This window comes from Lontra canadensis, unplaced genomic scaffold, assembly GCF_010015895.1.
Source record: "Lontra canadensis isolate GAN:19392208 unplaced genomic scaffold, GSC_riverotter_1.0 scaffold31, whole genome shotgun sequence".
Taxonomy (NCBI): Eukaryota; Metazoa; Chordata; class Mammalia; order Carnivora; family Mustelidae; genus Lontra; species Lontra canadensis.
The window spans coordinates 2,796,550-2,807,774 of NW_022631025.1; the positions used below are offsets into that span (position 1 = coordinate 2,796,550).

The 11,225-nt window shown below is 49.5% G+C and overlaps 1 protein-coding gene across 1 annotated transcript in view; it reads right to left on the reverse strand.

Annotated features, from left to right (window-relative positions):
- Positions 1 to 2,216, reverse strand: part of PTPDC1 (protein tyrosine phosphatase domain containing 1) — a 52,029-nt gene extending 49,813 nt beyond the window's left edge. Inside the window, exon 1 of the mRNA XM_032866432.1 lies at positions 2,177 to 2,216. The gene's annotated coding sequence lies outside the window, so the exon portion shown is untranslated. The remainder of the gene's footprint in view (positions 1 to 2,176) is intronic.
- Between the last annotated feature and the right edge of the window lie 9,009 nt (positions 2,217 to 11,225).

Consider the following 11,225-nt stretch of genomic DNA (forward strand, 5'->3'; position numbering starts at 1 on the left):
TTTATTGTCCCCCCCCCCATACTATTTCTGTAAGATCAGGGACCTTCTCTGCCTTCCTCATTGGTATATCCCCTCCACTTAACATAAGACCCGATACTAAAAAGTGTTCTATGTATTTACTGACTTAACAAATGGGTGATTTTAGTCATAGAAAGGAAAGCGATTAGGAGTTAAATAGTCCATGCCCTCAAATTTATCAAAAAATGTAAAAGGTGGCTCCTTATTATTTTTATGGATTTTTTACTGCCTCACACAGAGTAGATTCTCAAAAATAAATTGCATATTTTTTGGAAATGAAAATGACATTGAATATTATAGCATGATTGGAACTCACAAATCTGGTCTAAAAACAGTGAAGGAGAAAGCGAACAGTAGAAAAACAGTCATCTTAGTATTCTCCAAGGGTTTTCTACCCACTGTCTCAGATAAAACCCTGGAGGCCCTGCCCCATCTTCAAGATGAGCAAAGTGAGAATCCTCCAGGAAGTCCAAGGCCCAAAGTCAAGAAAGTATTGGAATTGAGATTAGAATATCAGTTCTTCCTTAAACCAAAACCCACATTATTTCCTCTACTCCATGCTGCCTCACAGGAACCAGAAAAAAAATACCTATTTTTTTTCCAGTAACAACACATTAAGTGCATTAAAAGACAGAGTTTATATTTGCAAAGAAATATTTTGATTATTCAACTTTTTAGAAAAGGTGAGTAAACTAAATAATTAAATGTATCTTTTGGTAAGACTGAAATGATGAGAAAGAACAGCTGAAGTCACTAGAAAAGAAACATTCCAACGTGTACATTTTCACACCTACTGTACAGCTTAAAGCTAAAGAAAATCTTCAGATTCTGAGGCATTTTTAGTTGGCAAAAAGGATGAGATGTGCCTTAAAGAAAACTGTAATTTAGGGTCTGTCGGTCTGTCCTCAGGATAATTTCCAAATTTCTTTTTTTTTTTTTTAAGATTTTATTTATTTGACAGATCACAAGTAGGCAGAGAGGCAGGCAGAGAGAGAGGGGGAAGCAGGCTCCCCGCAGAACCCTGAGGTCATGACCTGAGCCAAAGGCAGAGGCTCAACCCACTGAGACACCCAGGCGCCCCAATTTCCAGATTTCTGGCTGAAACTTTCCTGTGACCCTGAACGATCTGTATGACCGAGAGCGGGGAGACTGTCCGTTACAGCAGAGCGATGCGGCAGGGCGTGCAGATAACTGAGCCAGACTGGCGGCCTCGGGGGTGAACAGGGGCTTCTAGACGCCTTTCCACGACGTGCTGCGGTCTAATATGAACTTTAAGAGAACTGCCTTGGACCTGGATTTTTTATGAGGGTCAGAGGAGCATGGAAGGAAGCGCTACACAGACCAAAGGGAAGGGAGGAGGGGAGCAACCCTGAGAGCGCTTTCCCAGACCTAGCGCGCCTACTCAGGACCCCCAGAAGGCCAGCAGCGGTGTCCCTGCCAGGCCAGGGGAGAGAGGCAGCCCCTGAGCACCGGTCTGGGACCCCGGCCGGACACCTGGAGGTCCCCGCTTCTGGGGTGCCTTGCACCTGGGGACCCTCGAGGGTGAGAGCCCCTGCACCTGAGGACACCCACACCTAAGGACACCCACACCTGGGGGCCTCGGCACCTAAGAACACCCACAAGTAGGGGCCCCCACACCTGAGGACACCCACACCTAGGGACACCCATACCTGGGGGCCTCCGTACCCGGAGACCCCTGCACCTGAGGACACCCACACCTGGGGGCGCCTGCACCTGAGAACACCCACAGTTGGGGGCCTCCGCACCTGAGGACACCCACACCTAGGGACACCCACACCTGGGGGTCTCCGCACCTGGGGACCGCTGCACCTGAGAACACCCACACCTGAGGGCCCCAGCACCAGGGACCCCAGCACTAGGGGCGAGGGGCGGCGCGGTCCCAAGGCGCCCGCGGTGGGGTCGCGCGCAGGGGGCTCCGGGGCCGCAGACGCCGTCTTGGGTTTCTCTCCCGGCGTCAGCTTGCCGGGTGCAGATGGCGGAACGACCCCCGCCCCACGTCAGGCCCCCTTGCTCCTCACCCGCTTTCCACCCGCGGCTGACGCGTCGGGATCCCGGCTTGGGCGACACAGCGCCGACCTCCTTCTCTCCAGAGACCCGCCAGGTCCGTCGGCCCTCCCTCCCCGCCTGCCGCACTCACCGCGCAGAGAGGACGCTTCCGCAGCCGCCGGCGCCGCCGCCCCGCGCCGTGCCCCCAGCACACCCCTCAACCGCCCGCGCCCACCTCAGCAGCCGCAGGCGCAGGGACTGAGAGTAGCTCCCGGGCCGCGCTCGCCGCCCCACCCTCGCCGCCGCCCCGAGCCAATAGCTGCAGCGTGCCGCCGCACGTGACATGCACCAGCCAATGGCAGCCCAAGGCGGCCCGGGAGGCGGCCAGCGACTCTGCGGGCTTTCAAAGAGGGCGGCGACGGGGCGGCGGCGGCCGAAGGGCGGTGGTCCGGGCTTCGGCCCTCCGGTGTCCGCGGGACGGGGAGCCGGAACCTGGGTCCCGCTCTCGGGCCATCCCGCTCTGACGGTCGCGCTCCCACTGGCCAGCGGTGTGCCCGGGGACGCCCGCGCGGGCGGCAGTCCTGGGACCCGGCGGGGCCCGGCCGTCGGCCCCGCACCTGCCGCCCGACACGCGGGAGCGTATCACAGAACCTCTGCACGCCCGGCCCGAGCCTTATCGCAAGGCTGCCTCTCTCCCTCCCGAGAGGAAGGGTCAGCCAGGGACCCCGGGACCCGGGCTGTCTCTGCTCGGGCCTCCCGGCTGGGCTTCCCACCGCAAATCTGGGGCGAGACGTTGGGAGCTCGGCCTTGCGGAAGCCCCGCCTGGCAGCCTCTACCTACATCTTACAGACTTAGCACCTCACTCAGCTGGGAAATGGGGCCCGAGCACGTTTCTGCCCTCAGGGAAATCTTCCAGAAAAGCAGGGAAGGATGCGGTCGACAGATCGTAGTGGGGCTGTTTGTTTGGTCCCGGATCTCGCAGTTCAGTACGCACAAGCCTTTCTCCCGCACGTGCTGAACTTCGTCCTGGGTGCGGGCATGCTCTGTGGCTGACCCCGTACTAGATGCTTTACGTGTCTTTTCCTAATGAATTCCCAGCAAGCCCGCGACAGGCATTACTAGCCCCGCAGTGCAGATAGATACCTGGTGGCAAACCAGAACGCAGAAGGCTTTGAGATCTACCAAAGGACCTGGTATCAGCTGCTGTGCGGCGTCACAAGCACGGGGACTAAGGAATATAATTTTGTGTGCTAAATCGAGGAGGGCCACGCTGCTCTAGGGCTGACAACGGTAATAAGATGAGGACAAGGCCACTCTTCTAGCTCAAGAAGCAGACCTCACATAATATACCGATGTAAAAATATGGTCAACGGCTAAACAATATAGTAACATTGTGAAAGGAATGGTCTCAGACAAACAGTAGAGTCTGAAGGAGAGTTGAACAGCTGAGCTTGCTTTTTCTCAGCACTGTCCAAGGGACAGTGCCCATACTGGGTTTATTAATAAGCAACAGGGCTGGTTTAGATGGCTCTCCACTACTTGATGCTGCATTAAGCACTGGCGGTTAGTCGGGTAAGCTGGACATTGTCCTGCCTGTAGGGAGCCCACAGTCTATGGGGAGAAAGTTAGGAGCACAGAGGACCTGAACTTATCAGGATAACCCTGAATGGTGTGGGAACGTGTCCATCTTAGAGGGGAGACAAGGAAGGAGGGAGTTATCAGAGAAGGCCTCAAGAGGTGATAACTGAATGGGGTTCTTGAAAATGAACTGGAGGGGACAGGCTAAGTGTAGGGAATGATAGTACAAAAGTATGTAGGGGAAAGTGTGTCGCATATATGACAGCTGGGTATGGAGAGGACTAGAAGGGCATCCTGAAGCGTCAGATGGTACCCTGTCATGATGGGTCATGTATGCTAAGGGGTTTGCCTCCTATGGCCACCAGTGTAGTTCCCTCCTTGCTTTGGGGGGAGTTACTCCACCTCGTGTGCAGTCTTGGTGGCATTCTTAATTGAGATACTCTCTGCTCCCCCAGCCAATGGATGGGCAGTTGACTCAAGCTAAGCCAGTTGGATGGTCGACCAGAAGTGAGAGGGGGAGTAGTGGGACGGGGAGTCAGGGGTTGAAACATCCCCACTGGAGAGCAGGTGAGGGGGCTGCCTTATGGGTTCGTGAACAGTGTACTAAATGGGGTGGAGAGCACCACAGAGGATAAGGCATCGTGTGGGCTGTTTCCTCAGCCCACTCAGTAGTAACCTGTAGTCTCATAGTTCATTTTCACATCTCACGACTGGTTATGAAGACTATATTTTTAGTCCTTGGAAATATGTACTCTGTACTTACTTTGATCATGTATCCAACCCAAAATTAAATACTTAGTATTTTAAATCAGCACTGTTAGGGAAAGTCTGGACTACATAGACATCATTTCTCTGTGACAATTTGGATGGGGTGTTCCACCAAAAATTTTTTTTTGACCAATATGTGCAAATGTCCCATCCAATTTCATCCTCATTCTATGTTCTCCGGACAACTTTTCCCAGGTTTCGACGGAAAAGCAAGTTTCTCTAGTGGAAACATGGCTACTGCATTATTTACATCACACACAAATTCTTTAGGTTTGTAAATTTCTAAGGGCTTAAAGTGGTTGCAGCCTCCCACTCAGAAGGAAACAGAACTAACTGTCCAGGAGAATGACCTTGGAGACACATTAGGGTTGTGATTCCAAGACACAGCTGATAGCTGTGCTCCAGGCTCTCTTCTCCAAATCCCATAATCCTAATTTACACTAAGAACCTAGCTTTGAGAGGATGTGGGAAGTAGTTTCCACAGCTGCAGCCAGGACGATGGAATGGAAACCGTGCGTGCCAGGTCACTTTGGCCACCACACCGAGACGCCCCTTAGTGGGCTGGAGGAGGAGGGATGACAAGATCTTGTTCTGTCCTTCGTCCTCCCCAGTGAGATTGCAGGCGCAGAAACTAGGCTGGAGTCCATGCACTTCACTTATAACGCCTTGAAATTCAAGGCATATTCTACTTTTTTTAAAAAGTGAGATAATAGGTTACCACATACTAACCCTGATTTTAAGCACTTTTACATTTCTCAGCAAATAATACCGGCTTTCTAGTCAAAACATTGATAAAGGAAGAAAAATAAAATCAGAGAATTAGTTATCAACTCAATGTAGTCCCATGAGCCTGAGTCATTCAAGTTGTAGATTTTATGCGCAGATGCATTTTCTGATGGTGAAAGTCGATTAGAACTGACATGCATTAATATATACTTTCTTACCTTTTCCCTGCTACCCTAGAGTAAAAGTATCATCGTGAGAAGCCTATCACACACAGAATTCTGAAGATGCAGATGAAAAGGTTATTTCTCATCTCTCTAGCAACTTCTTGGTGTGCGTGAGAATGACTTATTTGATCCATCAGTGAAGCTTCTTAATTATTCTTCTGTAAGAGGAAACCCTGCCCAGACAAATGGGTATTAACTTTGAAACACCGAGCCCTATCAGTGCTCTCGGATAAAGAGCAGTAAAGTTGAGATAAGATGGCAGTGTGGGTGGTATGGAATGAAAACACAGCTCTGTTAAGTTCCAGGAGGGCCTCTAATTAGAGCCACTTGCAAGGAAACTCTTTAATTTAGCTTTGATCTGTGATACTGCCTCTCCGGCGACACCTTCAAAATAATGTTTTCTCTTAAGGGCTTCAAAAAGTTGCGAATTACATTACATTAAAATTATAATTTTTTTAGCATTTCCATTTATTTTAATCCCCACTTCTGTTGTTTGGGTTTTGTTGTTGTTGCTGTTGTTGCTTTCCAGATGTGAATCTTTGAAAATTAGTGATTGACTGGAGTAAGTCAGTAGCCTGGTGGATGAATTAGAGCATTAATAAGAAAATTCTGATGTAAGTATGAATCTTTAAGCCATATTTGCAACCTTCCGCCATATGCATACTTCAGTTAATATTAAAGCAGTTTAGGGACGCCTGGGTGGCTCAGTCGGTGAAGCATCTGCCTTTGGCTTAGGTCATGATCCCAGGGTCCTGGGATTGAGCCCCATGTCAGGCTCCTTGCTCAGTGGGGAGTCTGCCCCTGCCCCACTCACCTACCCCTGCTCATGATCTCTCTCTCTCACTCAAATAAATAAAATCTTTAAAAAATATTAAAACCGCTTATTGCATAGCATCATCTCCAGTTATGTTCTTCTGAAGTATATACTATACTCACTGTTTCCCAGCCTCTCTGCATCCCCCCAGTGCAATGGAGATGAAGGGACAATCACTCTTGAACAGAGGGCTTGTATTGAAGCAGATGACCGTTAGCTCAGCTCCAATGTCCTCTTTTAGGTGGAATGAATGTTCTGGCATAGCAGTCATCCAAGTTGAGATTTTGTTTCCTTATAGTCATTGCAATTGTGTTTGAAATAGCCATAATGCGAGTTCCTTAATTTAATATGAGCCATTTTTAGCAGTGCAAAAGCTCTGATTGCAATTTTTTTCATTTTATTTCTTAATATATAATGGGCATTCATGTTTAACTATATTCACAGACTACCTTAATGAACACAAATATGTCACATTATCTTTAAATAAATGAATGTCAATATGTTCCAAGGCAAAAAAAAAAAGTTATATCATCATGACACAAAAATGACACCATAATAGGTAAACTCTGCTCCAAGCTCTTGAATATAGTTTTTCTTTTTTCTTTAAAAGTAGGTATATATCTATCTTCAATTATAAAATACATTCATTGAAAAAAATAAATTTGGGGGCATCTGAGTGGCCCAGCCGGTTAAGCGTCTGACTCTTGATTTAGGCTTGGGCCATGATCTTGGGGGTCCTGGGACGGAGCCCCATGTTGGGCTCTGCACTCAGTGAGGACTCTGCTCTCCCTCTGCCCTTCCCCCTCTACTCCTTCCCCTCCCCGCCTGCTTGCACTGTGTGTCCTCAAGTGTGTTTTTTTCTCTCTCTCTCATAAATTAAATCTTTATTAAGTAAAGAAATTTCAAGAAAGGCAGAAGAGCATGGGGAATACACATAGAAGTTTATATCATCCAAGACATTTTTTCCATGAATTTACTCAAACTTAAGTGCAATTTTAAAAATAAATAAAATTTCTTTATATTTAGAAAATAGCCATCCAGAAAGTTAATCCCATTGTATTTCCCCTAAGAATGGGCGAGAGCGCAGGTTTGTGCACATACTTGCCAACAGTGGCCTTATCCATAAATTTAAGCTTTGCCACTTTAATGGTAAAAAACTATATCTCATCATTTTTGTTTGTATTTCTTTGATTGGTGAGGTCAAACATGTTTATGCTTATTGGACATTGTTTTATGAACTGTCCTTAAATGACTTGTTCATTTTGCAATTGTGAAAGCACTTTGTTTATTTCCTAATTTATGTCACTATTTTGGGGAATCATTGGTCATAGAAAAGTTTTAAGCTTGGGATGCCTGGGGGTGCTCTGTCAGTGAAGCATCTGCCTTTGGCTTGGGTCATGATCCCAGGGTCCTGGGATCGAGTCCTGCATTGCACTCCCTGCTCAGTGGGGAGCCTGCTTCTCCCTCTCGCTCTGCTGCTCCCCCTGCTCTATCTCCAATAAATAAAATCTTTTTAAAAAGTTTTAAGATTTTCTCAGAAACCAGTTCTATTAGTCATTTTCTTAATGCTTCTAAGCATTGATGTCATGCTTAGAAATACCTTTTCCACATGAGAAGTGTAAAAATCTTCACACCTTGTGATTCTAAAATTCTTCTGGTTTCATGTCACATTTTAAGTTTTAACCGTCCTGGGATGATTGTGCTGTAAGATCGATTGCTTCCGTGATGACCATGACAAGGTTTGGGTTTTTTTTTTTTTTCTCGAGTTATTCCAGATGAGCAACTCCAGAGCTGTTTTGAAGATGAGTCACTCGTGGCTGCAGATTTGTAGGAAACAGAACAAATTAGCGCAGTGGAATGTCTCCAACATGTGGTCTCTGAGTAATTTGATTTCCAGTAATATGCACTTTTGCCTGAAATTTTATGTGTCACTTCTGCTGTAATAACATGAGGCATGAGGACACACTTGTTGACAGGACTGACAGCAGGAGTAAACCAACATGACAGATCAGGACGACTGGGGACAAGGACCAAACCACAACAGCCTTTAAGTAAGAGGCCAGGATGATCTTGCCACAGCACTACCGCTTTCGGTACTACAGAGACTGTCTGAGAACACGGTTATTTCTCGCTGCAGGGGGGAGGCTGCAGAACAGAGCAGGTCTGCCGGGGGCACTCTCCTGAGAACCCTGATTCTATAAGAAATTCTGGAGACCAGAAAGCAGCAAGAGCTCCCGTGAGCCTTGCTGTCTCTTAGATGCACGAATGTGTGAAAAGAAGGAGGAAAAGCGAATACAAAAGTCGGATGCTGGGGCTTATCTTCCGGGGACCCTCAGCACTTAGCGCCGTGTGCGGTCTCCCCCCATCCTCCTGCCGGTCTCTGCCCCTGGCTCGCAGCTCCGCAACTGGCGTGTTCTTAGGCACTTAGTGAATGTTTATGGAATAAGTGATTGATGGGTTGAGGAAATCAATGTGTAGGTATTCAAGAGGGAGCTTAGTGGCATTCCAACAATCAAAGGAGCCCCTTTGTGGAGTGCCTGTTCCTTGAGTAAGTGCTCTGCACGCTTCGTCCGTTTAGCCTCCACGAGGCCCCACAAGACAAGAACACTGGGATTGCTCCCTTTTACACAGACAGATGAAGCTTCCAGAGGAACCGAGTTATCCGATTAAGTGGAGGAATCAAGGTCTAAAACCCGGGATGGTCTGATTACAAAGCCCACTCGGTTTCCCGACGCTCCCTCACAGCCTCTGGAAAGTTCACAGATCACTGTGGCAGCGAAACTCCAGCCATCATTCAGCCATGGGCACACCTGAGGCATTTCATGAGGGTGTTCACCTTCCAGAACGGACAAGGCCCACACCCACAGATGGTGCGAGACCACGTGAGTCAGCAAGAGCTCCTTACTCTTCTGCGTTCCTTCAGCTCGGCCGCTGGCGAGGGAGGACAGCACAGGGTCGGTGTGCTGCTTCCTTCTCAGCCCCGTGGCTGTTTCCAGACACGGCGTGAACTTGACAGGCTAGCTTGGGATTCCTAGTGGCTATGGGTGCTGGCACACTCGAATCTGTTCAAAAGGCAGCCTCCAGGCCAACACGGGGGAAACAGAATGTACTAGAAAGAGTGGTGGATGGGGAGTGGGAGGTCTGGATGGGGCTCACTGGTTTTCTTACTAATGTGAGTGATCGCGGGGAGACTGGGGGTGTCTCCAGGTCAAAGGAGTAACGGCACGCATGAGTAACCGCACGCATGTAAGCTCGTCCTTAATACAGAGAATGACCAAGACTGAATTTTTTTTCAAAGATTTTATTTATTTGTCAGAGAGAGAGAGGGAGAGAGAGCAAGCACAGGCAGACAGAATGGCAGGCAGAGGCAGAGGGAGAAGCAGGTTCCCCGCCGAGCAAGGAGCCCGACACGGGACTCGATCCCAGGACGCTGGGATCACGACCCGAGCCGAAGGCAGCTGCCCAACCAACTGAGCCACCCAGGCGTCCCAAGACTGAATTTTTAAAGGAAATGGGCGCCCTGAGTGAGGGCAGGAGCACGGGAGCACTGAGAGCCGAGACCACGGCGTGTGCGCACCGCGTGCGGGTTTTCTTCGAGTTCAGTATTTCCTGAGCTTCCTCCACTGGTTTCCATCTTCAGTAGAAGGATGTGCACCGGTGTCCACCTCCCGGGATGGGCCATGTGTTGAAAGGTATCTGTAAGGCCAGAGTACACTTCTTTTTCCTTTCTCGGCCCTGTTGCCTGGATGATCCGGTCACATTATTAAATTGACAGAATTCCATTTAAAAGCAGAGAAACATGGCTTTGGTTCTATTCGGCCTCGCAGAACCCCAGCTGTGCTTGTAGAACCCCGTCTCACGTCTGTGGACAATTTCTCCTTCTGAACGTGGAGGCCTAACAGGTAGAGTAGCCGCTCCTTCAGGTGTAACTAAGGAAACTCGAGCCTGGCGTGCAGGGCAAGTCCCTCCCCCCGCCGGGCTGTGTGCCGTTTGCCGATCGCTCACATCTCTGAGGCTCCCTGGGAATCCCGGATCCCGTCCTTGGGGCCCAACTCCAGTCCAGTCTAGCCTTGTGGACGGAGGAACCAAGACCGGAGAGAAAGGTCGGGACCCCACTTCTGCCCTGGATCTTAAAATGGATGTCAGCTTAAAATGGATGTCAGCTTATTTGTTGTCATTATACAGAAGCAGTTCATGGAAATCAGGCCCCACGCCCCCCAGAAATGCAGCGCAGCCCGGGGTGGGAGGCGGGTAGCGAAGAGTGGCTGAGGGGAGGCGGGAGCACAAGGCTGGACCTGCTGGGCCACTCCAAGTACTCGGTCTCTCATTCAAGGGCGGGGGATGCCGATAAAGAAGGGCGTTGCTGGTTGAGACTTGGAAACACCTTCACAACTACATTTTAATTTTGTATCGATGTCTGAAAGAGCCCAATCACACTTTAAAGGTATGAACTATTATTACGTCATCTTATGGCAAGAAATTCATCGGATGCTGATCAAGACAAGAACCAGAAGCAACGGGCTTCACCAGACTAAAGACACGGCGGGTTCGATGTGGAAATCCTGGCCTGCAAGCCTTGTGCGGTGCGGGACACGTGACCCAGGACCCCCGGCCCGGAAAAGCGTACGGGGGCAGTAGAATCCTTGGGACGGATGGTTGGGAATCAGAGTTTCCAACCTGAACCATGCAAGATGAAGATTTAAACTGTCTAAAGAACTTTTAAAATGTGCTTTTAATGTTGGTGTTCCTCTTTCGTTTTCTTCTATAAAGAAATCCTGAGAAATGAGGGTGGGCGGTTTGGGGAGCCCTGGATGGAGAGCCTTGCCGCACTAGCTGGAAGGCGGTGATCCCAGGAACAGACCAGGGTGTCCTGTGAGGGCCGAGGAGGAGGGACCAGAGCAGGGAAAGAACGGGTCGGTTCTGCAGAGCAAGCAGCTCCCAGGGCGACAAGGCCAAGTACTCCCCCAGACACGCCCCTGCATGAGCCATTTGAGCCAGACTGAAGCTGGGGCCTGCAAAGAAGCCCCTGACCTGCCCTCCAGTTACTTTAGTGCATTACAACACTGCGACCTCCTCCTAGGGGCAGGGTT